General features: G+C 45.4%; 1 long non-coding RNA gene across 1 annotated transcript; it reads left to right on the forward strand.

Moving 5' to 3' along the window:
* The first annotated feature begins 1,972 nt into the window (after window positions 1-1,972).
* On the forward strand, window positions 1,973-23,511 carry LOC144785332 (uncharacterized). Its single transcript, XR_013601830.1, has 4 exons — window positions 1,973-2,047; window positions 10,688-10,783; window positions 11,988-12,131; window positions 20,808-23,511. It is a non-coding gene; the product is annotated as an uncharacterized LOC144785332 (long non-coding RNA).
* Window positions 23,512-24,350: the final 839 nt, after the last annotated feature.

Below are 24,350 nucleotides of genomic sequence, written 5' to 3' on the forward strand. Positions count from 1 at the left end.
CTACCTCCAAAGCCCTTAGCTGCCAGCATCTTGCTCGATGGGGGAAGGTGAGACTCTTGTATCAACGCTAGGTCAATGTGATGTCTATGTAGATAGTTGAGCACCTTCCTAAGGTTGCGGTAATCATTCAGCCCCCTCACATTCCAGGTCAATGCCTTCAGTGTATCAGGACCGCTGTCTGCAGTCATAACATTCGCCCCAGCCATATCGAGTGCATTGCGGAAGAAGTGTCCGTAGGTGCCCCCCCAGCACTGCCAAACTGTTTCTGCACGGCTGTATCAGTATCAGTGGATCTCCTACCTGAAAAAACGGAAAGCTCCCTGCATGGCTCAACCTTCAGTACTCCCTGTGTAACACAACAACATCCCTTCATACAAACGTCCCCCCACCCACAGCAGACCGCCCCCAACCTGGCCTGACAGGACCCAATCCCACCCACCAACTCCCAGATCAAAACAAGTCCCCGAACGGTCTCAGGGAAAGCCCTCTTAGGGGCAACTGGTAGCAAAAGCGCTAGGGCAGAGGTCGCCACAAGAAGCGCACAATTGTGCAACAGCATCGCACAGTGTAGCAATGAGTCTCTCAACGCCTTCACCCATTTTGTGAACCATCGACGGGAGGATGTGCCTCAGTCCCTCGTATGTGCGTGTAGGGCGTCTCCCTAACATGCCCCGTCCAGCCCCCGCCACCTCCCCACCACAATTATCAAGACAGATGTAATCAAGAATCATGTATAAACGTGCCCCAAAGTGTGCATTGCAGCAGTCCATAAGCGACATCTGAGGATAACTAAATTGAAAGATCTCACCCATCTGTTATGCGCAGTCCGTTCACAGGGAGTAGCGATCTCCCGGCCGCAGCGTTGCGTCACACCTGGTCGCACTGGCAAGTTAGAGTCCCAAAGAGCTTGGCTTCGAATCAGACGTGTTCGGGAGGGGGGGGGCAGCACTTTCGAGCGCCAGCAGGTTCATTCTTGGTCGTCCAGATTGCTGCTCTCTTCCTGTTCTCCGGCCTGTTTGTGCGGGCTGTTCTTCTGCTCCTTAGTCCATTCCTTCAACGATTTCTGCAGTTCCCTAGGGTCCACCCATGTGGCAAAATTTATGTAGGAAAAACAGAGAGGAAACTCAAAATCCGAATTTCAGAACACAAAAGCACCATAAGGAACCAAAATAGAAAGAGCAACTTAGCCAAACACTGGATTGAAAATAACCACAACATATCCCAGATCAGGTTTTCGATACTGGAGAAAGTTAAAATTCACAAAGGAGTGGATCTAACCAGATCCCTCCTCCGAAGGGAGATCTATTGGATCAAGAGATTAGAAACGCAGGAGCCAAGGGGCTCAATGAAAAAGTGGACTTGATCTGTTTCCTATGAAGATTAGGATATACCAATTTACACCACCCTGTAGCTGTAGGAAAGATGCATGCATGCATTAGCAATGCATCTTTGTAACAATGTATTTTTAGGAACAAAGTGAACTTCAGTGCTATTATTATGTCAATTGTTGTGATGTTGCACATCATGCTGATGTTAATGTTAATAAGTAATTGACCTTGGATCACCCCACCCGATTAACGGTCAATTTAGAAAAACACACCAGTTCACCAACAAATATGTTTAAACAACACATCTCTTCAAAGACACGTCTTTTCTTAAGATTTTTCTTATTCACTACCGCTCCAGGAGTGTTTAGACTGTGTTTTGAGATGTAGATTCTATGTTTAGAATAAGCCCCACTCTAAGATGGCGTCCGTTTTTAGTTTTGACACCCGCTGTTTAGCGCGAGTGAAGCTGAGGAGTTCGAACACGATAGTGTGGACGCTGGTGGAAAGAAGGAGGCTGAGAAGTCAATCAGAAGAGAGTTAAGCTGCAGGTATGGCTAAGGGCTGTTTGAGCAATAATTAGGAGCGCTGGGTGCTCTCTATGGCAGTTTCACAGCGTTTTGGGTAAACTTGTGATTCCACCGTTTTGTAGGAGACAGGACCAGTGAGAGAGACGGACAGCACGGAGTAGGGATTGGGAGTCTTGAACGAGGGAAGAACAGGTAAGGCTGTTCACTAGGTTCAAGTCAATAGTATCAACAAGGTAATGTAATGTGTATACTTGTGAAGCGCACTGTTGCCAGCCGGCGTCCTGGCGCTGTATACCGCTGGGGAACCCGTCCTGGCTTTCCCTGTGGGATGGTCCCTACTGGGAATCCCCAAGGTGGAGCCAGGCATCCCCGGCGTTGATGGGGCCGTTGTGGAGATTAGGCAAGCTAATGCCCAGAATTGCCAAGTGGGATCCCTGGTTAGAGTAGGCATCGAGGCGAGAATTATCGAGTTCGCTGACCCTGGTCCACAACCCTGCCACGTCGGGAATCGAACCCTGGTCCCGGGCCGACTTCTGCTTCCGGGTCTGCCACCTCTAACCAGTGAGCCACAAAACAGGATAGTCGTTAAGGTGAACCAACGTGCTTGTTTTTTTGTTGGAACAGGCTGCTGTTGTAAAAGGGTGTTTTTGAAACAAGGAGGTGTGTGGAGGATTCTTTCACTCAGCGAGTGAGTATTGCAGGAGTGTTTAAGAGCCATGTCGAGCACAATTGTGGTGTGGTGAGGGGCTCTCTACATAAAATCACATGACATTCCAGATTACACACATTAGATAAGGCAACACAGTGAATAATATCTGGCACATTGTGAATTTCTTTTTGAAAAGGTTTAAAATGAATTCATTTACATGTTTAGTTCACAGGCCCCTGAGGAAGAGCTTTTAAAGCTCGAAATGCATTGGGCACGGAGCGAATTTGGGCACGGAGCGAATTCATCTTTGAAGCATTCAAGATTTTAAGTGTTCTAGCAATCTTGTAAATCTGTCATTTCTCAGACATTGTTGTTGTTTTTTGAAACCACAATTTAAAAGGCAGTCTTATGCCTCAACTAAAATATGTTAATATAAGTTTCATGAAAACTGAAAAAAATATATGGAAGACATATGAAAATTGTGTTACTTTATTATTATTTTTGATGTTGTATAAAAGCATGTGATGTTCTAGTTTTAGAACCACACTGCAACAGTGCACGGAGGTTAAGTGTCTTGTTCACTTAAGATAGGAGGCTACTACGTAGGCATGGTAGGGACAAACGTGCTACCTCGGCAGCACGCTTGGTTTAAAAACAAAGTAAACCAGTTAAGCTTAATAAAGGAGAATAAAAATAGGAGTGCTTCTCCAATTTTCGTAGAACTCAGGGGGCATACCCACTGCAACACCACCAACTGCATCTACATGCTAACTTGTCCATGTGGACTTCAGTACATAGGCATGACTACAAGGCCTATTAAGACACGCATCATGGAACACAGAAGTAACATCAGGTGTCATAAAACTAACACCAAGAAGACATCACACGTTGAATTGATGAAACATACACCAGATTCCCTACATTGGGTCATTTTGGAAGCACATCCCAGATTGAGCAAGGAGACACTGTTTCGCACAGAGCAAAGATGGGTTCTGCGACTTTCCTATAACAAAGAGGGACTAAATGAGGAAATTCCATGGAACCTCTTGACTAAATGAATAACAACTTCTTAACTAGGACCACCCACTGGGTCTAGATTGAAAGCCTAAATGTGGTGCTTAATGTACCTCTTAGACTTTGCCAGCATGACTTGTACCCTCTTTGGACTAACCATCTATCTTCACCCCCAACACATATACTTTGGGAGCGTCTTGACTTAATGTATAACACCTTCTTAACTAGGACCAACCGCTGGGTCTAGATTGACAGTCTAAATACGGCGCTTAATCTTCCCTCTTAGATTTCCCCATCATGGCTTGCCCCCTTTTGGGTGAGCCGTCTTTCTCCATCTAGACACATAATCCCTTGAAACGTAATAAAGGCTTGTGATATACCCCGCAGACACTACTAAATGGCCGACAGGTTTTCATCTGTTTCTGGTTCTCTGCGATGTGGGATTCCAATATGGCACCCACAGACGTTAACGCAGAGGTAGCACTCTAGTGTTTCTCCCAAGGGTACTGTGATCCCTGCCTCCTGCCGCTGCTGACCGAGAGTTTAAGTAACGCTGTGACTGGATCGGCAGTTACCTCCAGGTTTCAGCAGGTCCTCCGCCAATATACAGAGAAGACATGTGAGTATTCGACCGCTTGAGTGCGCCTTGCCCTCCCTTCCTCCTTTTTTGGCAATACCTTGGCTCAAAAGGCTCAGCAGTGCAAGGTGAACCCTTAAGTGGTTGGTGTGATTACGGGCCACCGGCGGTGATATCTGGGGTTGCCATGTGATTGGGGTGGCATATTTTGCACAGTCACCTTCAGTTCAGAGAGCACACAGACGAGGCTCTGTGTCAGCCCTTTTTCGGTGCACCTATCTGTGTGCCGATTCGCACTGCGCTGTTGCACACTACTCTGTTATGTGTGAACCCGTTTTGATACAGCCTCACCTTATAACCCATACACGGGATCCCCCACTTGAACACCTTTGATTGACGATGCCACACTGAATCTCTGGCCTTTGCAACAGGTGGAGCGGTATTATTTTCCCTGCCTTGACGCCTGTTTATGTTACATTTTATCTTTCCTTTCTTTTACCCCTCACTTTGTATCCACAGGGCACTAATCTTTACAGTGTCTACACCTGCTGGAATACGTAGATGAGACAGTATGACTCTAATGGAGTGAGTTATCAATTTACTGCTAATTGATGTGTTTTACATCGTCGCCACACATGTCTGTCACAGCACCTCAAAATGAAGCATGCTTTCTTCACTGGTCGAGTGCTGCACAGGCTTGTTTTTGACCATATGAGTAGTACCATTATTGATGCTGTTACTTCTCTGTGTTTTTATTACAGGTTGTCCTTCTAGAGTGATTGGTACCACTTTTCGGGTACTGCTTGTGGTCTCACACTGACACATTTGACCACTCTTGATAGTGTAGAATAACTTGATACCGGTCCTCAAGAATTGCAGTGCAATAGACAGTTGGCAAGAAACATGTTGACCTTTTGAACGCGTAACCCTGTGACATTATTACAGGGGCGCGCCATACTTGTTCTTAATTAGGAGAGGAGCCACACTTATTAACATTGTTCTGTCTGGACCCCCACCTCCTATTTTAACCTCACTTACATCTATAGTCACTAGGCCCCTTACACGCACTGCACCTTACGGCAAGGAATAAAAGAACTCCGCTAAAGAGCCCTTTCATTTGTGCCCATCAGGTATTGCAACGCCGACCCGACGAGGAGCCGACCCAAATGATGAAGCATGACACCTAGCTGGCTGGGTGTGTGAGGGTCCTAATTCCGACAAGAGGAATTCCCTCCTCTTTCTATATTTCACTCTTTCATACAACCTGTATTCCCGGTCAGGAACTGCATACTATTTTTGTATTTAAATAGTTCAGCCTGAACTGCAAAGCCAGGTCCTCCCTGGACCGGAGGCAAGCATCCTAGGATGGGTTTCGGGGTTTTGGTGCAGCTTTAATTTGTATCACCATCAACTTCTCTTTTAACTTTTTATGCCTCATCTCAATCTCATCATTGTAATATTTAGCGTAGCTCAAGATTTCGTCCACTGACTTATTCTGTCAATGAATCAAATGTTGTTGAATCATCCTGCTAAACTCAGGCCTCAAGAGTATCACAAACCTAGACACAAAGTGCCCCAAATCTTTGGACTCCAATGTTTCCATTCCACTATACTGCTTGAAACAGTCTCTCATAATATGCATGAATGGTCTCTTTCGGTTTCTGGGTTATTCGATCAATCTTGACCCAATCAATATCTTGAGGTGGCACCTTGGACTTCAACCATGTCATTACCTGGGCATATTTCCTCATCACTATAATGGAGGGATCATTAGTCACAGGATGTCTTGTTAGCTCTTTCTCAGGCCAATGTATGTTTATTTTACATGCTGTCCATAAATTACTCAGAACCACAATGTCAAAGAAAGTAATCAAATCAGACCACAACACTTTTAATATTTTTACAAATTGCTCCACCTGCTTGTACCTCTCAATAGGCTTCTCTCCTTTCTTTGGAAATTCATTTGTGAATGCCGCTATATCACTCCTACTCCAAGGTACATAGTCATTTCCTCTACTCGGTATCTCTTGTAAAGGGAAGTTAATAGCTCGTTCTCTCCACTTCCAGGAGGAGGCTTCTTTCCCACCATTTTCTTGGGAGTTACACTCTTTGACCATTTAGCCTCCCAATTCTCTCATTGATTTCAAATTCTAATGCTGTGAATTAGTTCTGGAATTTGCATTTTTATTCTTGGTACTCTCATTTGTTCTATGTCTTGTTCACTAAAAGTGAGACAATGGCTTTTCTGTAAAGCCTTTGCTTGCTCCAAATCAACCTCATATCTTTGAGCCAAATCAGATAATTTATCATGAGCTTGTCTTGCCCTCCTAGTAGCATCCTTACTCATGAACAAAAGCTTATTCTGCTGATATGTTTCTACTTGGTCCAATGTAATACATGCACTTATCATATTGTCCAATTCAAGCTTTAATTTCCCCACATCCACCAAATTTACTTTCAGTGTGGACTGTAACGTTCCCTGACTCACTTATGTACTCTCATTCCCTTTCTATGTGTTATTAAGAGCATTCACAAAGTCTTCCAGTTTCTGAACATTTTGACCAGGACTTTCTCTCTGAGCTTTCATTACCATCTCTCCATTAGGTGTGCTATTCTGTAAGTTGTTAGGCAGCTCCCAAGTAAGTAAACTGGTAACCCTGGGTATGACTTCAAGGCCCAATCCATTCCAATGTACAGTTGGATCTGCACTAGCAGCACAAGGAAAACTCGCATTAATTGGGCTCAAAGGAATAATCTCTCCAAACCTTCTCCCCATAGCCACAACCTCTGAGGTTGGCTATTGAGCACGGGTGACTACATTCTGACTCCCATCTCCTGAACCAGGTTTGTCAATAGAAACCATGGGTCCAACATGAACTGTAAGTACATCTGGGATTGTACAACCTGTAGTGGTTTCAGGAACGCAAGCCCCTGAGTGGCTCCCATCATTGTTTGATTTACTGTAATAATTCCATGCACACTCTGATCCTTCTGCACAACAGAAACCCACATGATATTAGGACACATACTCACTGGTGCAGTAGGCAATCTAGCGTTCCTTCTGGCAACATCGCTCCCACCGGCTTCTGTTTGATTCTCATTATTCGGAGGTGGTTGCTCCAACATCAATGCATCTAAAAGACTATCACTACTATCAATAACACAATCCTCAGCTCTTTCTCCAACTTTCTTTGATTTCTCTTTCCTCTTTTCAGTCTATTCCCCACCTTCTAATAATGAAATGCCATCCCTTCTATCATGTCTGTCCCCCACCGTTTCTGTCTGCATCCCACCTTGCATCCGCATAGGTGGTCACTACTTTTCAGCGGATGTATGTCATTACCACGCATACTTTTACAACGCATGCCTTAACCATGCAACTTTTACAACGCAAGTCGTTACAACGACTTGCGTTGGGGGGTGCTGGATAGTGAATAGTTTAATTTACTATTCCAACTCCATTCCCAGTGGATAGTAGGGAAGGTTTTGGATAGTAAATTAAACTATTACCTATCCTAGAACGCCCCCCAGCGCAAGTCGTTGTAACGATTTGCGTTGTAAAAGTTGCGTGGTAAAGGTAGTGCGTGGTAAAAGTTTACCCTTTTCAGCTCTACCCGGATATCTTTCCTTTCCCCTTGCATGAGCTACATGCTGCAAAGCATTAATCACTTCAAATTGTGTAGGTCTGTGTGTTCTTATTTCATATAAAACACTTCTCAAATTTTCAATAATTCTCAGATTAAATGCTAATGCATCTTCTTTCTCAGTGATCTTGTGCCATTGTTCAAACCAAATACATGTATGTAACCCTACATTTATCATCGTCAGGCAGGTTCTCTTGCCCCCTCTGAAAGGTATCTGAACATCTATTCTCAACCAATCTTGTACAACTTTAAAGCATTTCATTTTCAATGTATCGTACAATTATGTGTTTCAACCCAAAATCAATGTTTTGCTCAAAGATCTTACTCCCGATCATCAACCAATAACAGTGCAGCACCTCGTGACGTAAACAGCCAATAGGAGCACGGCTTTACACCAACGACCTAACCCAGCATGGCATACTATGATGTCATTCTGACTCCTCACAGCAGCTCATCCTCCTTTACAAATTCATAAGCGCACTCTTTCATCAACCTGCTTGCAACGAAATACTATGCAATTACAACAATTGACAATTGTCTGCTCCTCTAAAGAAATCAACAGAATGCAATCACACAAGAGAGACCAGAACACTTACCAGTCAATACCAACAAACACACGAATGAAACCTCTACCTGCAGAGTATAACCCAAATCAGCACGGGTTTCCTCTGCACAAAGGTCTGTCACACTAATTGTACCTCACTTTGACACCAAGAAAAATGTCCCTATCTCGATTGGGCTTATCGACGGTGTCTCACAACAAACTCCACAAAACGTCAGCAAACAAATACAATACAGTGTCCTCTACATGTTTATATCACCCTGGGATCTTAGGTGACATCGGACCTGATAACTTCCATTCGTGGGCTGGGTTGTTGGACTCTCTGTCTCAAAGGGGACCTTTTGGAACTTTATTTTGACTTCTTGTGGAGTCGGTTATGCATTGGGTTGTGTTTTGCTTTTGTTCTTGTCCTTTCTTTATGGCCTCTACATTGGCTTCAATTTTCATCTCTTACTTTATCTTTGTCTCCCATATCGCCTGGGTACTGGATCAGTCCAGTCATAGCCTGCTGCCTCTTGTTATTGGTTGGTTTAGTGAGGTTCTTTTTCTGAAGGGCCTTTTGACCTGTTTCTTGATGCTATTTCCTCAGATTATTTCTCACTTAATGTTGGGATGTAGTTCAACTATTTTCCTGCCTGCTCTTCCTCTTGTGCTTGAAGAAGGTTTTGCTATGTTGTTTTACTTGTCTTACAAACAAAGCAGCATTAACCATCTATGTAGCTTCTTTATAGTGATCCGACCCTTAATTCAAAAGGGTGAGTGACACATAGTCTGCACTGCACTAAAGGCTTTGGGGTCCCTAAGCTGCAGGCTCAGGGCCGATTCACAGTATGTGTTCTACCTTATTGAGATTAAGTATGGGCGAAATCGAATTTGCGGTCTGCAAAATCCGCGAATTCGTGTGAATTTGCGGATTTTTTTTTTGCGTGTTCGCAGGGCGCTTTGCGTCTTCGCGGGGTTTTTTCAGCGCAATGACCGCGTAGTTACCATGCAATAGTAATTGTTCGAGTTGCGTATTTCCAGTTCCGGGCGCCAGTTGCATGCTCGTGTTGTGCATTTCCTACGTGCGGGTCGCAATTACATGTTTGCGTCCGTTTTGCTTGTTCGCGGCAGAAATATCGCGCAAACTTACCGACGTGGTCCTCAATGGACGAGGCCATCTTGTTTTCCATTCATTGCTATGGTTCTGGGCATGCTATTTCAATCCGTCCCTAATCTTTGAAATCCTTTGTTTCTTTGAACTTTTTTTGGATCTTTTTTGCTCATTATCTATCTCTCTATTTTTCTACATCTATATTTTGTGTTTTTTTCAACTTTTTGTGTTTAGCTCTCTCTTTTATTTATTTATTTTTTCACCCCCTATTCTTTTCTTCTTTCACCCAGGACCATGGCAAAGACAGCCGGCAAGTCAAAGAGGAAGGGTCCGCACCCTGTAGCGGGCGCTTGAGGGCCGAGAATGAACAGGCCAGGGAAGTCTTTAGTGCGGTGGAGGTGGCCGCACTCATCTTCTATATGCAGCGCCACCTCCCGAAGACCGTGGCAGCAGGGGGCAGGCTCGGTTTAGGGTATGGCCTCCAGGAGCGTCGCCAGCTGTGGCATAAGGTGTGCCGGGCCATGCGTAGGGAGTCAGGGGTCCGGCGCACCTACCAGCAAGCGACGCCCCGGTGGTCGGACCTCCTTGACCAGGAGCAGGACCTGGTCCACCTGCTAGGTGTGGAGATCCCTGGCCTTGGTGAGTAGCTATTTAATAACTACTTTGTTTTCTTTTGCTCTGTTTTATATTGCTAATATATGTTTTTCCCGAAGAGCAAGAATGCTACCGATTCGACTACATTGCAGGTAAATTAATGTTTAAATAGCTTCTGTGATTGCAGGTGCTCGCCTGCTCAGTGGCGTTGCTACTATGCTTACTTGTTTGCAACTTTGTGCTCATTTGAGAGCAGAACTGCGTAATACTAGAGAGACTAGAGACTCAAGTCTAGTCCTTCCTTTGTACTCCTGCTGTCACTAAGAAGAGATAGTGGTGGATTTATAGGTTGAGTATATTATTTATGACTTGTTATTTAGTAGTAGGACATTTTTTAGTGGTCTGCAATCATGATGACAGACTGTGTCTGTCACGTCGTGTGCTGCTGAGTGCTGGCAGTCATAGTAGAAACTTTTTGTTGTTGGTGTAGTTAGTGATTTACATAACTTTCCTAGTAGACGGTCTGCGAATCCAGAAATACTGTACTATACTCCTAGCCTGACCAGATAAGATAGGTCAATACATGTAGTGCAATTGTTAGTAATTTGTTTCCCCGAGATAATTTTAGATTGTGGTCAAAGAAATCCAATATTTCAAAAAAACAATCATCCATGTTTGTGTTTATTTCATGATCATCAGCACCTCCCAGGGGCAAGGAGACTACCACAACAGAGACTCAGGCGTAACAAGGTGGACAGCAAGATCGATCCTCTGCAGGCTCTTCTGCCGGCCCCAGTAAGTTGTTCTATTGTTATATTAATACTTATACTTCCCTAACTTTTACAGCTCCTATTCATTACAAACTGTTTCCTAATTCTATTTTTTATAAAACAATCTTTGATCTTCTTCTAGACTGTTTCTACAATCTTATCCTGCCTCTACCATCACTCTCTGTGCTACTACTATTTACTATTATTATGAGTCGGTCTGTGTAGGTAGCTAAGCTTGCCCAGTCGGCAAACAGTGTTAAACAAAACTCTGATCCAGCAATAGCTCTAGACACTGAGTGCAGTCCTCTGGGTTGCCCTTGCTGTCTATTCCAGTCTTCTTAATGTAAATGCTTTGACAATTTCCAACCACAAAATTTCAATGTGTCCACCAAGAATAAGCTAGTAGTTGGCTTTTTTGATTTGATAGGAGCACATACCATACCGCTAGTGTTTCAGGGACTATTCTGCACATACAGAAGTATGGACAAGAGAAATAGGACATTGTTTATGATAGGTGCAGTTCGACTTTCCACATACCTCAGTCCAAACAGAAGTTGAACCTCCAATCCCCTGACCGACTATCTAGTGTGTCTGACCAATGATTACGACCCAGAAGAACAGAAGAAGACTACCGCCTAGTCTCGACCTATCAGAGACCCGGAAACATGGCTTCAAAGTGCAGTTGTTCAAACCCTTCCGCTTATTCACTCGTGAACAAAAACCACACAGTGTTTGTTAGTTTAAAAGTTTTATTTTCAAATAAGAAGTAAAAAACTATTTCTTTATTTTTAATAGCGCAGTATTCCGCGCGAGCACTGGTGATAGATGACGTTAAAGTTTAAACAACATTCCCTTGAATCAATATACTTCAACTTAACACATCAAATTATTAGAATAACTGTGCGGGAGCCCCCACCTTCTTTAAAGTACTTAAAGTACTGCTGGTGATGAGGAGTAGGTGGTGAATTGTCCTGTTGGCAGAAGGGAAATGGAATCTTCTGTCTGTAATTAGAAAAATGGTGCACGTTTAAAAGCAAGCATTCATCAGTTGTGCCAAAAAGTGTAGCATTTAATGGCTAACCATATAAAAGGGTAACACCCTCCCCAAAACCGTCACTTTTTTTCATTCCCAATAATTAAAAACTGGTTATGTATTAATATTTTCTTCCATTACGAGACGAAATAGGGGGTGGTGTATGGCATCTGAAAATATGACATGTTTTTTCTAGATGTCACAACATCGGATGCGGCACCTAACACTACCAGTGCCGGGGCCAGCAGTGCGGAGGGGTCCACTCCAGGGGGTGATGCGGCGGCGCCACAAGTGCCACCAGGAGGAGCTGTGGGGGATGGCTCAGCGGCGGCGGACTGTGGTAAGTTAAATATACTCCTTACTTATTGACATTTTTGAGTAGGCTCGCAAAGGAGTGTATGATGTACTGTACAGTAGACAGTACACTAGTACAAGTACACTGTACTGTTAAGAACAGTTACTAATTTAGAACTGCATTTTTGCCAATCACGGAGAAGACAGTCAACCTTGACTTAGCAATAGCATTAGTGGCGGTAGTTCTCGGGTAAGCAATGGCCCCCTCTATTTGACTTCAACTCAGCTGGGAAACTTTTATCGTGAAGCCAAGTCATATCAGATGAACTTGAGGGAGGTGAAGAACGAAAAGGGAAAGAAGGGTGAAAGGAAGACGAGCAAGTCGTAACATTTATGACTGTAAAGAATGATATGTGTTTTTGAATGCAGGCAGAGGGGGCTGATAGGAAGGAATCAGATGCATGGCTGCTTGAAGCAAGGATGGTTGGAGGAGAAAGAAAAGATGACTGCCTGTGTGGATGAATCAGAAAATGCATGTGTGGTGTGCATTGCAATATATCATTTGGGTCAAACTCAAATGCAAGTCAAGACGGTGGTTTAATAAATACAATGAAAAGGGTGTTAGTTGGTTGTTGAGAAAAAGTAAACTTGGTACAGTTGAGACATTAAGAAGAATGATAGACTTTTACTTTGGAAGCCTGGATGGTATCTTCTTCTTCCTCATAGATAGCAGAGGTGTATGTAGTAGAGCAGACGCTCATTGGATGAAGAGTGTTAGTTTGAACAGCATCTCCGTGCCAGAGTAGCAAAGCTGAGGAAATCCAAATACTAGAAGTTGTGATTGGTCAGAAATACTCCCTTGACTAACAGTACAGTAGTTTACTTTGCAAGAACAGCATATATTGTGTATGTATTGTATATTTGACATTATATCAAGTCAAGTCCCTTCCTCCGGCAATTATGGATACCACACTCAATCCCTATGTTAATAATTTTCTTTCAGCTGTGCCATGGGTGGACTATCGCTGTTGTTCACTCAATCTATCAAAACAAAGCACCTAAAGTCATCCATCATATAAGCAAAGATCATGTGATCGGCAGGATATATGATCAGAAATGAATAATCTTCATTTTCATTCATTCATTCATAAAATCTTTATTTCGGCTATTTGCCATAAAAGAATGCAATACGGTAAAACAAAATTCAGGGATGATAATTCAATTCATTAATACAGACACATTGAATGGTTAAAATCATATGCACTAAAATGATACATGATTTCAGTATGACAGACCATATCGACAAATAACTCAATATCATTCATTAACAAGCATGAGCCTACGCTTATGCCACATAGCTGCCAAAAACTGAGAAACAGCAAATACAATGTGCCTGGTCGTGTCGGTTTTCAGAACTCTAAAAGCATACATACACTGTACAAAACCCAAATTCTTACATAGAGGTACGAGCCAGTACTTCCTGGACTTTCTGTAAGCTGGACAAAAAAAGAGTACACAAAGTTCATTTTCTGTGTCACAGCTTCACCCAGGACAGTTCTTTCCTGCAGAATCAGACCATTTGTTAGTAAAGGCTCTAAAGGGTAGAGTACCGTATCTCCATTGTAGATAGAGTTTCCTGGCTACACTAGGATAGATATCATCCATGAAGTTCTCAAAAAGATAAGAAACTTTAATTGTTCAAAAATAACTAATTAAGGTGCCGGCATGGGGGTCAGACAGAGCAGCAATGAGTTTATTGTCCGTGAAAATCCTGGTGATGGACTTGCGTGAGACCTCTTTGCAACTCCTCTCTGGATCATACCATAAGGCAGGCAATCCCAACCTTACAAGTTCGTTTTTTATAAACATTAGCCAGGGGATTTTAGCTGCACTATGATGAGATAGTATTTCTTTAAGTTCTAGCCTATAGTTAAAGAGCTCTGGCGTTATCCAGAGCCTATGCCAGAACCTGAGGGGTTTAAGTGCTAGTTCATCTTCAATAGGTCTCAACCCCAGGTCAAACCTTAGAGGGAGTAGCGGGGTGCTTTGTGGGAGTGCAAACAACTGTCTAATAAATTTGTTTTCTGTTTTGGCAATTTCAGGCCTACAAGAATGTCCCCACAACTACCCATCGTACATTATTGCACCCCTCGCCTGGATTTTATAGATCTCCAGAGGGGGACTAAAGGGTTTAAATGTAGACGAGTTGGAAAGCTTGAGTATTCCCCCCGCAAGCTGGGCCAATTTCATTTGTGACTTTGTTTGTTGGGGACCCCATAACAGATTTCTGTTAATGGTTACCCCCAGGTATTCAAAAGTCGACACCCTGTACACACCCCTGCCTTACCCCCCTGGCAACGGGGAACATTTATCTCCAAACCACGACCTCTGCAAAAATCCTCAAAGCCATCCAGTACGCGCTGTATCCCCATGGGGTACTTACAGAGTAGCAGGGGTCGTCTGCGAACATGATCGCCGACACCCTGCTACCTGCCAACCTTGGTGCGTCATTGTGGAGGACACCGTCTAGATGGGCCATAACCCCGTTGACATAAAGGCAAACCAGGGTGGGTGCCAGTACACACCCCTGCCTTACCCCCCTGGCAACGGGGAACCTGGATGACAGCGCCCCATTTTTCCCACATGTGACCTGCGCGAAGTTCTCCTCATGTAGCCTCATCAGAATAGTGAGGAGTTGGGGTGGAATACCCAATTCTTGGAGCATAGTCCACAGTTTCCGCCTGGGACGACTCCTGGTGGCCCCCGCCCTGGGCAGCGCACCCAAACCAACTGACCACGCACGCAACCTGGGCTTCATCCTGGACTCCTCCCTCTCCATGACCAGACAAGTCAACGCCGTCTCCTCGTCGTGCTTCAACATCCTGCGAATGCTACGCAAGATCTTCCGATGGATCCCCACCGAGACCAGGAAGACGGTCACCCAGGCCCTCGTCACCAGCCGTCTGGACTACGGCAACTCTCTCTACGCCGGAACCACCGCCAAACTCCAGAAGAGACTCCAACGGATCCAGAACACCTCAGCACGACTCATCCTGGACATCCCCCGCCGCAGCCACATCTCCGGACACCTGAGAGACCTGCACTGGCTCCCGGTCAACAAGAGAATCACCTTCCGGCTCCTCACCCACGCACACAAAGCCCTACACAACCAAGGACCAGGATACCTCAACAGCCGCCTCAACTTCTACGCTCCCACGTGCCAGCTTCGATCGACCAGCCACGCCCACGCCGCCATCCCCCGCATCCGAAGAACCACCACAGGAGGAAGGTCCTTCTCCTACCTGGCCGCCAAGACTTGGAACTCCCTTCCGACCCACCTCCGCCTGACCCAGGACCACCTCGCCTTCAGGAAGCAGCTCAAGACCTGGCTGTTCGAGCAATAGCGGACCCCCCCCTCCCCCCTCCCCCCCAGCGCCTTGAGACCCTCCGGGTGAGTAGTGCGCTATACAAATGCTCTGATTGATTGATTGATTGACAGTTTCCCCCGGGGCACTAAGTCAAAAGCGGTGCGGAGGTCCACGAACACCATGTAGAGGCTGCCACCCTCTATCTTCACCGTTATCCAGAATAGTAATATTAGGCAAAAGATTTAATCCATGGTGGAGGTGTTCCTCCTAAACCCCGCTTGATACGGGCTGAGGATTGTGTGCTCCTCAATCCAGTCCTGGAGACGGTCAAGGATGAGCCGTGCAAAAATTTTTTGCGGAACATCAATGAGGCTGTTGGGCCTGTAGTTGGCTGGGAGCAGAGGAGAGCCCTTCTAGAATATTGGGACAATTTCTGCTCCCAACCAAGTACAGGGAACCACCATGCCCCTTAGGACTGCATTGAAAAGTATTTAAAGGTATGGGCCCCAGATCCTTGGTTGATGTTTAAAGATGTCTCCCGGAAGTTTATCAAGTCCCGGGGCTTTATCCTCAGCAAGTTTGCCTATTGCATTGCATACTTCCTTTGTAGTAACCTCTAGCTCGTCATACTGGGAGGTGGAAGCTGGGAGTACCGAAATACTCTCCGTATCTTGTTCTACGGAGTATATGGCCTGAAAGTGGTCTTCCCAGACTTTAGCGTCTGTATTTGGTTCAATAGACGATTTCGGTTCTCCGCAACCAGTGTTGACTATTGACCAAAATCTCCGTGCATCCCTTGAATTAAGGGCGACGGTTAGGCTAGTCCACTTTTCGTGATCCCACTCTTGCTTTGCGTATTTTATTACTTCTTTATACTGTTGTCTCATAGCTCGAATTTGGGGTTTGTTGCTACCGAGCTTTATGGCCTGAACTAGCTCGGATTTGGCCTTTCTGCATGCCGCATTATACCAAGATGATGCAGGAGCCCTTTTTCTCCTTTTAGCCACCTGTTGATTAAAAACCTCAGCTAGATTGGATACTAGATCCATGTGAAGAGCCTGCATTTTATCATTAAAATCGTAAGGCAGAGGTTGAATGTTTAAAACATCAACCTCCACAAACAAAGGAACAATTAGATTATATATCTTACAGAGTTCTTCTGGGTTTGCCACTATTTTTCCCCACCTAACCCTACGTCTATCATTTGATAAAATGGTCCTATCTCCTAGATGCTCCAAGTTTGCTGTGCCATTCTCTCCAGGGCCGGGAAAAACCATCTCCAGACTTATAGCGTTGTGATCGCTCTCGGCTCTAGTATTTACCTTAAAGTCGATAACCTTGGACCACAGCCGTGTCTCGACCATAATATAGTCGAGGCGTGACTCCTGTTCCATTTTATTAAAGGTACACCTAGGTGGCGTGTCCGAAGGCGTGCAACCATTACAGGCCCTAATTAAGTAATTTGCAAGTTAGGGCCGTGATCTGGATTGCTAAAGGGGACCATGTCTTTGGCGATGGAGACTGGCTCGGAGGTATAGCCCAGTAATCATCCTCCGCCATGAGGGTACCTTCATTCATCCCCAATAGAGGCTCAAAATGACAATTCAAGTCACCCCCTCACCAGGAGATGGATGTCACTAGTAAGAGTGTGCAGAAAATGCGACAACTCATCAATGGTACTTGACTCACTGGCTATGCTTACAGGGTGTGAATAAACATTAATGAGGACAAACTTAAAAGCATTTGGCCACTCCAGAACTACACAACTGGACGTCGTCTGAGTGAGTGGTCAAAGTCTCAGCGGTACAGCCCAGATGCGAGCCGACCCAGGTCGTGAGGCCTCCTGATGGTCGACCCTTCCCCCCCAGTGGGCGGGTACATGGAATGCAGCATAGCCTACATGAAGTTGTTCTTCGCGAGCCCAGATCTCTTGAAAGAGACAAATGTCGTTCTTGTCCACAAAGTATCCCCACTCTGGGCAGGCCATTTTATTGGGTAAGCCTGCAACATTCCAGGATAATATTGTCACAGAGTTTGGTTTAATACCATTGGCGCTAAGGTCACCACTCCCCATTAGGCCACCTTCACTAGAACTTGTCAGGAAGGGATCCAGAATGCGACCTGTCACAGTTCTCCCAGATGGGTGATCGCTATTGCCTATAATGGTGCCTGAATTGGACAGATAAGGATCTGGGGAGTCACGGGTTAGCTGGCTGCAAGCTAGCTCAATAGCTCCCTCGTGATATACGTTACTCACACTTTGGAAGATCCCCTTTCTACCCGCCCAGGCATGCTGCAGTCAGTCTACCATTTCCAAACAACTGTATCTATTTTGTGTATGTATGTGACTGGATACATATGGTTGCACAAACCGCCCCCTGTCAGCCCTACCCACTCCTCGGGGCTCTACTAGGGTCCAATTACGTTCCGTGTCTGGTATGTGGGGCGGAGGGTAGAAGTATGACAATGGGAGGGGTTGGATAGTCGACCCATGATTATGGTGCATCCAATGACAGATATGCGCCACAGTCTGTGGGTCCCTAAAATGTACCAGCACACAATCTCCCTTTATGGTTTTCGGCCTGTGCCCCACCCAAGACAGCTTACGCACCATCAGGATTTCACTAGTGATGTGGCCAGGAAGCGGTCTATTTTTGTTTAGCCAATCAGAAACTTTGTTTTTTAGAGACATAAAGGATTCCCTACTGGCATCACTTAATTCGGGGACCCCTGTTAAAACTACCAGATACAGGCCCGATTCTGGGGGCAGGTCAATTCTGATTTTCTTAGAAGAGCCCCCATCGAGTAAGTCTTGACAGTCCTCCCTTGGCTTTACAACGTTGACCCCTTTTGGTGTATTAGCAGGTGAGGCCACTGGTGCGGCTGGCTTTGTGATAGCTACATTGGGAGGCGGTGCTGTAGATGGTACAGGTTTTTTTGGAGCAATCCCCCCCATTCCAGTATTAAATTAAGCATTACCCAAAGACACCTCATTAGACTTTATACAGTCCGCAGTCTCCAGTGTTACTTTTTCGATCGTGGACAGCCGTTGCTTAATCTGCGCGAGTGTAGCTTCAAATGGTTGGAGTGAAGACCTTAGTAAGAAGCCCAATTTTACAAGGAGTGGGTCCTCCGTTGCAACAATTACGCCGGTGGGGTTGGCCGCTCCTGGAGTGTTTACAGTCAGGGATGGTGAACCGTTTTTATCCATACGTTTCGGAACCTCTGGGCCCTGGCGCTTGAGAGATGTGTCACTATTGCTGGTGCTCTTGGCAAATTTGGGCTTCCTGCCACCAACGGCAGCAGCAGACCCTCGCTTCCTCTTAGGTATCGCCCCCTTGCGTCTCCCCCGCAGCTGCCGGGTGTTTGGTCTTTCAGAGGAACTGTCCATTGTTGACACTGTGGTAGTCTCTATTACTGCTGATAGTTGAAACTCATCAGCTAGAAAAGTATGACCCTGGTCCTGGGAAACGACTAGACTGTGTGCAACCACAGGAACTTCAATAATACTTGGTCGCAATGTGGGCTCTGGTGTGCGAGCATTTGCGAAATGACCCAAGGAGGATCTTTTCGCTAGGGCAAGATCTTGAGAAAGACGGCGCTCCATTAGGATTATCTCATGATCGATGACTGAGTTAGCTCTAATGATAAAATTATCCAGCGTCCCTGTTAAATGTCCACTTGAGATCGCTGCCTTGCTCCTACTTTCACCCGCTGACATTTTACTAGCACAGGTCGTAATTCAAGCAGGTACTTACAGTGAGTCAAGATGATGAGAATATGGGACAAGCCAAATGAAAGAGGGGTGGCCGGTCCGGTCTCCTCCGGGCTACAACGGGCTTGAACAGGCCCACTCTTGGCCCGGGCTTTGCCCGGCGCGCACCCACGCGTGTCCCGCGGGGCGGGAGATCGTCGTGATATAAATATGCTGAGTAGGAGGTGGGTGGGAAGAGGACCCAGCTGTGGCTGATTTTAGGGCTGCTGGTCCCGGTAGGCAATCCTCAATGCGCAGGCAAAAAGCGGCAAAGTCCACACTGCTGCGAGCGGCTCCTGTGAAGCGGGGGCCGCGAGCAGTTTTCTGGAGGCAAGAGGAGTGCGGGAAGAGGATCCAGCTGTGTCTGATTTTAGGGCTGCTGATCCTCGCAGTCCCGGTAGGCAATCCTCAATGTGCAGGCAAAAAGCAGCAAAGTCCACCCTGCTGCGAGCAGCCCCTGCGAAGCGGGGGCCACAAGTAGTTTTCTGGAGGCAGGAGGAGGGCGGGAAGAGGATTTTAGGGCTGCTGGTCCTCGCAGTCCCGGTAGGCAATCCTCAATGTGCAGGCAAAAAGCGGCAAAGTCCACACTGCTGCGAGCGGCAACTTGGTACAGTTGAGACATTAAGAAGAATGATAGACGTTTACTTTGGAAGACTGGATGGTATCTTCTTCTTCCTCATAGATAGCAGAGGTGTATGTAGTAGAGCAGACGCTCAGTGGAAGAAGAGTGTAACTTTGAACAGCATGTCCGTGCCAGAGTAGCAAAGCTGAGGAAATCCAAATACTAGAAGTTGTGATTGTTCAGAAATACTCCCTTGACTTACAGTACAGTAGTTTACTTTGCAAGCACAGCATATATTGTGTATGTATTGTATATATGACATTATATCAAGTCAATTCCCTTCCTCCGGCAATTATGGGTACCACACTCACTGCCTATGTTAATAATTTTCTTTCAGCTGTGTCATGGGTGGACTATCGCTGTTGTTCACTCAATCTATCAAAACAAAGCACCTAAAGTCATCCATCATATAAGCAAAGATCATGTGATCGGCAGGATATATGATCAGAAATGAATAATCTTCATTTTCCTTTTTGTAGTAGTCAAGGCCCGGGGGGCAGTTCGGAATATAAATTACATTGAGCAGTAGCCCTTGATGTAACCGAGTATGGCCAGTGCCACCCCTATAGAAAAGTAAGAGCTTCCCTATCCCCACCTGCATGTACAGCTTAAAGTAATGCGAGTCTGCGTCATCATCGCTTGTGTCTGTTTTTCTTGGGTGCAAGCTGAGTGAGCTGGCATTATGCCGGCTACCGCAAGTTCACGTATAAGTAATTTCTTTTGCAAAACAAGAGAAAAAAAGAAGAAGACTGGTGTAGTCTCTGACTATGTAGTAGTGAGTCCATAGTGCTGCTAGTAGAATTCCTGAAACTCCCACTAATGTCACAGGCCCACAAGGACGGCGGAAAGATACATGCCAAAATGTTATACTGTGCTTGCAAGTTGCTAGTGTTACTATGAGACAACTTTCTGTTGAATTATTTTGAGTTAATGTTAAAGACTATTGGCTAGAGTATTTTTCTTTCTTTCTTCATATAGATGCTCCGCAACAAAAAAAGCTCACCCGGAAGGAGATGGCTGTCCGGGCCAGGGCCCGTAAGCTGGAGGCCATTTGCGCCGAATATCGGCGGCTGTGGGCTCGGGAGAAGGAGGATGAGGCGGCAACTACTGCATCCTCCTCCAGTGCCCCCGGCGCCACCAGTCAGCAGCCTCCAGGGAAACGGCGCCGTGGCCCGACAGCCTCCCGCCGCCGCTGAATAGCAGCAAAAACAACAGCTGCCCCCCCCCAGAGCCTGGATGGCACGTCTGCGCCGTCGCCAAAAGAGAGTGGACTACCTGGAGCGCTTGGCAGAGAAGCAACAGCACCAGCTCCAGGACCTCAGCAAAGAGCTGCGGGACCACCTGTCCACAGGACACCGCCGGAGGAAGTGACTGTCCCTTGCCCCTTTTTTAAAGACTGTTGGGGGGTGGGAATTGGGCGTTGGGGAAAAGGACTTGAAGAAGGACATTTGGACATTGGTTGAGGGCTAGGGAGGGAGGGTGAGTTGGGTTGCTTTATTTTTGTTAGGGGAAATATATTCATTTATTTTACGTACTTAACAGAGTTAGTAAATTCAATTGCCCTACTAGTGCTTTACTAGTACTACTGTCAGTCTCTCCTGTCCCCCGAGTCCTAGCCCATTATTCTACCTCCCCAAAATGCTTATCTTACCTGTGATTCGTGTTTGAGAATAGGGCTGAGCACAGGGCTGACTGCATGGCAAATGGCGATTAAGGTTGGGTGTTGACTTGAATCCTGGACGGATGAAATATCATCGCTGTGCTAGTAGTAGTAGTGGTACACACTGGCAGTAGCAGCATATGAAAAAAAAGGAAATTAAACATTGAGTGGCCTGAGTGTAGCATTATAAACAGTACGATAGATAGTATGGTAGAGAACAGTGCCATAAATTTGTAGTCTAAGCAGTGCTAAAGTATTAAAAATATAAGTACTAGTTGCGTGGAGTATGGCTGCTATAAGAAATAATATTAAGGCAAAGGACACAGCAACGTAAGCATTAAGCATTCGATTCGTCACGTGTAGGAGGAGGATGTTGTTGATGATCGATCCACGATGGCGCACATGAAATTCTGATTTGAATGATTTTTCTGTTGCTTTGACCTTATCCTCCCCAGCAAGTGTGTGGAATTTATTGTTGTCATTTAGTCACACCTCAATGAAAAAAACACACAGCCCGGGGGAAGAGGGTTAGGGTTTGATAATTGGATGGGAATGGGGGTTTTTGGGAAAGTTTTGTGGAGAGAGGGGAAAAAAAACACAGCATGGACAAACAACAAATGAAGAAAAACAAATCTTTGGATTCGAAGATATCCATAAATCTTTTAAGGGACATAAAGGAAGTGCACCACTGCATGCATGAAGTTGTTTCCTAATGGATGGTTAGGTTACTGAAAAGTAGTACTTACTACAACTTACTAGTAACTATGAAGAAACAATTTGACAGTACAGGGCTGCAGTAATTACGCAATTTCACTTGCCTCTCTGCCCTCAGAGAGAATAAACACTTATTAGTACATTAAATTAGTTTAAAAAATAGCAAAGAAACTTATCAAATAGCTGGAGGGATGAATTTGAAGCAGAGAGCAAACAAACGCACAGAGTCACACTCGTAGAAGTTAAAGTTCACAACAATAACATTTAAAAGATCAGGAGAAGTGAAGAGGATACTGTAACTGTATGTTGTAGTTGTCCTGTTGAATTTGTGAAGTTGCATGCATCCAGCCATTCCTCCATTCCATCTGACGCTCTGTTGATCAATCTTGGTGACTAGACACACTGTCCACTACCTGCCTGATTCGGAATTGCGGATCGCTAATGGTAAGCCTGAGTTAATCGTTTGTTCCATGACACAGGGTAAAAGCCGGCCTGTGATTGTTGATGGAAAAACAGGAAGTGATATTAAAACACCACGGAGAAAAAAATATAAGGTACGCTGTGTCGTGCAAAAATAACACTTTCAGTTTCAGAGGTGACAGTATTACCTACAAGCATCATTTCGAAAGTGCGTACCCTGAGTCTCCTTTTCAAGGATAGTAACTATGGGCAAATTTTGCGGATCTGCGGTACGCAAATTCGCGCGAAATCGCAAAAAAATCCACGAATTCGCGCAAAATCGAGAATTCGTGGATTTTCCCGCAAACTCGATTTGCATAACTATTACTAGAGAACTTTCTACTGGCTAATCCAGTAAGTGCTACCTCGTTGGGTAAATGTATAGTGCTTTTCCTACACTACAGCTGCGTAAAGTGCCAGAAGAGTTGTCTCCAGTGACATCTGCAATAACGCATTACCAGCAATGTTGGCCTATGCGCCGAAATGCACCTCAGAAACAGGGCCAAATTCCCCTTTCCCCTCAACCTACGACCAAACTGCTGCTTTTACACAAAATTAGACCTTCCCAGCAGTGCTCCCAGAGCCCTAAACCCACTCCCAAAAATCTAGAACACCCCCAAAGAGCCCCCCAAAAACATGCAATACAGCTACCTCGCAGAGGCCTAAGTTAAAATCGTGCCAAAACGCACTCTAAAACTAGGCCCCCAAAAACATCCCTTTTCCACCATGGATTTTCTTCAAACCACTTGCAATTACAGTTAGACCTTCCCAGCAGTGCTCCCAGACCCTTCAACCCACTCCCAAAAATCTATAACACCCCCAAACAGCCCCCCAAAAACATGCAATACTGCTACCTTGCAGGGGCCTAAGTTAAAATCGTGCCAAAACGCACTCTGAAACTAGGCCCAAAACACCCCTTTTCCACCATGGATTTTCTTTAAACCACTTGCAATCAAAATTAGACCTTCCCAGCAGTGCTCCCAGACCCCTAAACCCACTCCCAAAAATCTAGAACACCCCCAAACAGCCCCCCAAAAACATGCAATACTGCTACCTTGCAGGGGCCTAAGTTAAAATCGTGCCAAAACGCACTCTGAAACTAGGCCCAAAACACCCCTTTTCCACCATGGATTTTCTTTAAACCACTTGCAATCAAAATTAGACCTTCCCACTGTGCCTCCCAAACCCCTAAACCCATCCCAAAAAATCTAGAACACCCCAAACAGCCCCACAAAAACATGCATTACTGCTACCTTGCAGAGGCCTAAGTTAAAATCGTGCCAAAACGCACTCTGAAACTAGGCCCAAAACACCCCTTTTTCACCATGGATTTTCTTCAAACCACTTGCAATCAAAACTAGACAATACCAACTCTCATCCCAGCTAAGCAAATCCACTAAGAACCACCTACAACACACTCCAATCGCATCCTAAAAACACGCAATTTTCGGAAATTAACATAAGCGCCTATGGCAGCGGTTTCCCTTCCTCGACTTTGCCTAAACAAACCCTTCCCATCAATCGATTCCTCCCAAATTTCCTGCACAACCACCAATTCCCCCTCCCTACCACTCACAGAAGCCCCATTCCCCTAGCTCAACTGGAACACCATAAACACACTTTCTCCTTGTGCCCCCAAACCGCCCATTGGATAACATGGCAAATCGCTCCTTGACTAAATATTTCTG

Source organism: Lissotriton helveticus, chromosome 10 (assembly GCF_964261635.1).
Source record: "Lissotriton helveticus chromosome 10, aLisHel1.1, whole genome shotgun sequence".
In the NCBI taxonomy this organism is placed as follows: domain Eukaryota; kingdom Metazoa; phylum Chordata; class Amphibia; order Caudata; family Salamandridae; genus Lissotriton; species Lissotriton helveticus.